This window comes from Schistocerca americana, chromosome 7 (genome assembly GCF_021461395.2).
Source record: "Schistocerca americana isolate TAMUIC-IGC-003095 chromosome 7, iqSchAmer2.1, whole genome shotgun sequence".
Taxonomy (NCBI): domain Eukaryota; kingdom Metazoa; phylum Arthropoda; class Insecta; order Orthoptera; family Acrididae; genus Schistocerca; species Schistocerca americana.
Genome location: NC_060125.1, coordinates 243601954 through 243607953, shown reverse-complemented (window position 1 = coordinate 243607953; position 6000 = coordinate 243601954).

The window sequence follows — 6000 nt, the reverse complement described above, 5'->3', positions numbered from 1 at the left end:
GAGAGTTTTGTACCATTTCCATCCCTCTTACAGGGTGCATAGTTTGTGTGTTTGTGTGAGTTGTTAGAATTTTTACTTTAAAGTAATCTGGTGTGTTTGAGATTTGCACCAGTGTAGTATTTCAGAGGTTATTATGAGCGGTCGTGACTACAGCCGTGTTAAAAGGGAGCGGCAAGATTCTCAGCCCGAGAGCTCATACTATTAAAAAAAAAATGTTGTTTCTGCCTGTGAATAAATTGTAACTGGATATTTACAGGGTACTTTCTGATTATAATTTTAAATCTGTTTCAAAAAAAGGGGCTTTTAGGAATAAAATTTCCATTTATTAAAAAAAAATTTGTTTTGAATTTGTATCATCAGTTAGCCATTGGCAACTACTTCCACGCTCACATAGTGTGATTAAATGTGTTAATGTTCTTGATGAATCGCGAGTAAATAAATTAAATTCTTTAAGAAAAGATTTTGAAAGTAAAAATCACGGTTCACCGATGACGTGGTGCATTGTCATCAAAAAAAAAAAAAAAAAAAAAAAAAAAAAAATTATGTAGTTCTTTAACGGCTCCAAGCAGCCGAATATAGCCATTTACAGTCAATTATCGGCCCAGTTAGTCCAGAGGACCCTGTCCCTTCCATGTAAACACAGCCCAGACCATTATGGAACCATCACCCGCTCGCACAGTGTCTTTTTGACAACTTGGGTCCATGGCTTCATAGGGATCTGTGCCACACTTGAACACACCGTCAGCTCTTTACAAACTGAAATTGGGACCCATCTGACCAGGCGACGGTTTTCCAGTCATCTAGGGTTCAACCGACATGGACACGAGCCCAGAACTTGCTGTTAGAAAAGGCAATCGCGTCGATCGTCTGCTGCCATAGCCAATTAAAAAGAGACCTCGCCGCACTGTCCTAACAGATACCTTTATCGTACGTCTCACATTAAGTTCTGCGGGTATTACACGCAGTGTTGCTTGTTTGTTAGCACTGACAACTCTACGCAAATGACCACTGCGCTGTCCGTGAGGAGAGGTAATGCATAAATTTTGGTATTCTCGGCACACTCTCCACGCTGTTGATCTCGGAATATCGAATTCTGCGACGATTTCCGAAATGGAATGTCCTATGCGTCTAACTCCAACTACCATTCCGCGTTCAATGTCTGTGAATTCCCGCCGTGCGCCCGTAAACACGTCGGAAATCTTTTCGCGCGAATCATATGAGTACAAATGACAGCTCCGCCAATGCACTGCCCTTTTATACCCTGTGTATGCGATACTACCGTCATCTGTATATGTGCATGTCGCTATCCCATAACGCTTGTTACTTCGTTACAGCTCTATTTGAGATTATGATGATTTCGTATAGTTTTATAATATCTGTATTTAAAGGTTAAGTTTTTTGGAGTATATGTATACCATCTACCGCCCATCAGTGGTTTTTGTGGCAGTCTCTACTCTTGTGTCCTATGGTAGTTGTGCTGTTGTAGCTCTTGTGTTTGTGGAGATGTGATTCTTTGAAGAGGTTGTCGCCACTATCACCTGGATACCTTCTGTCTTATTCGCGTAAGTTTACATTTTAAGGGGAAGAGCTTAAAATATTTTATGTTGTCGAGCTTTTATGGTATTTTTTAACGTTAACGAACGTTTTTGAATGTTCTGAAATATTCTCTAATGTTCTATATTTTAGAATGTTCTAGAAAGTTCCCGAATTTTTCTTCAAAGTTGACGACTGTTTCTGAATGTTCTCGGAGTTCTATAAAGAATGGTTGGCAGAGTGCTGTATTTCAGATTCGGGTATTGTTTAATACATCAGTGGATGTAAAAGTCTGGAGAGAATTCTTGTATAATCGAGATTACCTTATGGCGTGGCGTATATAACTTTCTCGAATGTTCATTTTGCTGTGTTCCCGAATGTTATCGAGTGATCTAGAATGTTCGCAGAAAACAAATGAAAATAAAAACCATACTAAGTGGGTCTTTTTCATCTAGTCACAAATAAATCTGTAGCGTCCTTCTCGAAAGTTAATATTATCTTGAGGTTTCATTGCTGCCATGAACGCAAACAGTTCAAAGTATCTTAACGTCATTTTGAAGTTCACCAGAGGATGTGAGACAACAGCGCACCTCTCACAGTCATTTTCTGCGTAATACCAACCTCTACTGCGTAAACACACCCTAGCTAATTTGCAAAAGCAGCTAACACACAATGCTGTTCTGGATACTGATAATATCAGCCTTCTGCGCGGTAGGTGGAATCGCGGCTATAATTACATGGCCACTGATTAAATACGTCGTCTTGGAAAGCGTTTGCAAGTTCACAGCCAAAAGTGTACTTCCAGAAAATCTTCAATCTACAAACCTCACACAGTGAACCACGTCGTCCAAATAAGATAAGTTTTATGCATTTCACACTGTCAGTACAATTAGCTAATGCAGGCCCGTATGACACGAGACGTAATGAGTACCCGTGAAAGTGAATATCACGGGCCCCGACACACTTTTATCAATACAAAAGTTCCGCCCAAAACGCAAGCATAATGATTAACATGTGTACGTAACAAAACATGAACACAGGAAAACAAACATAACTTAAATGAGCAATCAGGCCTAACCAGGTTGTAACTTCACATCGTCCTCTTCGGATACAGATCGTTCTTTGCTAGTAGGAAGACCCCTACTGACTATGATGGTACACTGTCTCCAGTTGAATACGGACAATCATGGCTTTTGTCCTGGCAATGCCACCAGTCGTTAAAAGAGCAAACTCCGCACTGCGTACATTCCCGAAAATTTAAGTTGCAATACAGGACACAATAACGTCCATTTTGGACAAGACCGATAACCAGAACTAGAGCACAACTGCAATTGATCAGTGTTGCATATACGTGACGGTTACAAGTAATAAAGTTATCTTAATCCTCTGTGGTCTCTTTCCACAGTACAGATTTCCTGAGAGATGACTAGTCCATCTCGATAATAAGTTAGGTTCCTAACTATAATAATGGAATATCTTTATCTTAGCATGAAGAAAATCACATTATCTTACTTGCTAACACACACAAATATACCATACATCTAAACCATACAGGAGGACACATAAATCCATTTTAAAGAAACTGTGTACACACATAAAAAAAAATGTTGCATCACCCCGGTTCCCGGAACTCCTGAAGAATATTGACTGTCAATATTGTATCACACACTCAGTTCCTCTCACTGTTCAGAGATGTCACTAAAACCACCCAAAGATGTAAACAACCATGCATGATCAGCGCCTATTAGGCGGAGGGAGTCCAGTTCCAGTCATTCCACCACGAAGGAGGTACACGGCTCCTGTTGTCTGTAGTTCAACATTGCCTAGACGGTCAATACCGCGGTTCGATCGCGTCCGTATTGTTACTTTGTGCCAGGAAGGGCTCTCAACAAATGAAGTGTCAGGCGTCTCGGAGTGAACCAAAGCGATATTGTTCTGACATGGAGAAGATACTGTCGATACTCTCGATGACATGCCTCGCTCAGGGTTACTACTGCAGTGGATGACCGCAACCTACGGATTATGGCTTGGAGGAATCCTAATAGCAACGCCACCATGTTGAATAATGCTTTTCGTGCAGCCACAGGACGTCGTGTTACGACTCAGACTGTCTGAAATAGGCTGCATGATGCGCAACTTCACTGCCGACGTCCATCTTTGCAACCACGACACCATGAAGCGCGGTACAAATGGGCCCAACAACGTTCCGAATGGACCGCTCAGGACTGGCATCACGTTCTCTTCACGGATCAGTGTCGCATATGCCCTCAATCGCATAATTGTTGGAGACGTGTTTGGATGTAACCCGATCGGGTTGAACGCTTTAGACACACTGTCCAGCAAGTGCAGCAAGATGCAGGTTCCCTGCTGTTTTGGGATGGTATTATGTGGGGCCGACGTACGCCGCTGGTGATCACGGAAGGCGCTGTAACGGCTGTACTATACGTGAATGCCATCCTCCGAACAATAGTGCAACCATATTGGTAACATATAGGCGAGGCATTCGTCTTCATGGACGACAGTTCGCGCCCCCATCGTGCACATTTTGTGAATGACTTCTTTCAGGATAACGACATGGCTTGACTAGAGTGGCCAACATGTTCTTCAAAGATGAACCCTATCGAACTTGCCTGGGTTAGACTGAAAAGGGCTGTTTATGGACGACGTGACCCACCAACCACTCTGAGGGATGAACTTGTGGATAGTATGCCACGACGAATGGGTATTAGAGGGACCAGTGTGTACAGCAATCTGGACCACCACCTCTGACGGTCTCGCTGTATGGAGGTACAACATGCAATGTGTGGTTGTTATGAACAATAAATATGGCGGATGATGGTGTTGATCTCTATTCCAGTTTTATGTACAGGTTTCGGAACTCTCCGAACCGAGGTGACGCTATACTTTTTTTGATGTGTGTACCTATATAAAGGATGCACTCGGGTAATGGACGCTTCTTCAAGATCTGTGTGTTTTCCGATGACATAAGTAAGCTGATCAAGAGCACAAACACTCCCATATCGGGAACAAACCGTAACAGAATAACGTAAAAGAGCTTATAATTGGTTCACAACCAACAGCTTTCCTTCTTACAAAAAGCCGTATTGTTAGAACCAAGATAGTATCCTACACGTCAGTTTATTTATAAAAAGCTTTCATATCCTGGTAAAAACATAAACCATGAAGCCTTTCAGTACCTTCAAAGCTTAGTGGATATGTTTCGGAAAATGAATTCGTATTGTTTTCATGGTCCAGCCCATTACAATTCCCATTTCTTGATACTTCTTTCAGTGAGGGAATACTTAGGGTACCTTCAGGCCAGGATTAGGTCTCTGAGCTTATAATCCCTAATATGTGTGACCTTCCTGTCATAGTGAAATTTTCTCTGGGTTGTTCTTGCAGAAAACTTCACTGGAGTTCGTCACACCTTGTCGGTACAAAATTGTCTACCTTGCACTATTTTAGCACTAGGTGTACACCATTCATTAACCTCTAGTTGGCCAAATAATAAACCACAAGATGTGTATCTTGTCGTCGAGTTAGGAAAATTGTTTATGATCTTCTCAAAGGCATCTAGATTATCTACCCATTGTGTCTGTACTCATTCCTGTGCCATATACGTGCCCCCTTCCATGGGTTTAGATTTGGGATACTGTCTTGAAATGAGCATTTGCTAATTCCATTGCTCCAGAGGAATCTATTTTTGGCTTGTAAATGTAGTTTCACTGAGTGAGAGTAGTGCCTCAGGCTTCCCAATTCTCGCAAAGTAGTCGGTCTGTATGCATAGAGTAATTGCCGTGCTAGTTACATTCCAGATATACTTCGTGAAAACATCTATCTGTCATATAGCGTGCACCAGCACGTAAACTGGAAAGGGGCCTGTATGCGTGAATAGCGACCAGTTACATTGGATACAGTAGTATGCAATACTCCCTTGCGGCAAAAGTTGACATCTCATGTTTTTGACAAACAACGAACGCTCTGATAGTTTGTTGAACTATATCCTGCATAGAAGGAAAATAGCAGAGCTCACTGAGTTTGTTTGCACATTTCAAGATTCTGCACCAAATCAATTTTTCGGTAGAATGCACTCTCATCGTTGCTCACTATTTGGATTCCTCCTATAGCATAGAACACTACCTTCCAGTAAATAGTGGAATGCGAGATGTGCATGATTTGCATCGAAAAGATTTTCCTTTATGCTGTACCAATTAGGATCAGCTTCTTGCAAATCAGACACGTTCTTGCGAAATTTAAGGTTGTATCTTTGGAGCATGGCCATCTTGCCTCACTAACATCTGGATATCATTTTCTTAATCTACATTAAATATGAGATTTTTCGATCCTAGTGCGAGCCGCAACGATGCTTTGGCCACCACATCGTTAGCTCCTTTACCACATATGAGCTCGAAGTTGTATCCTTGCAGCGACAGTGACCACTGTAGTAAATGCAGATGTAGCAGTCTG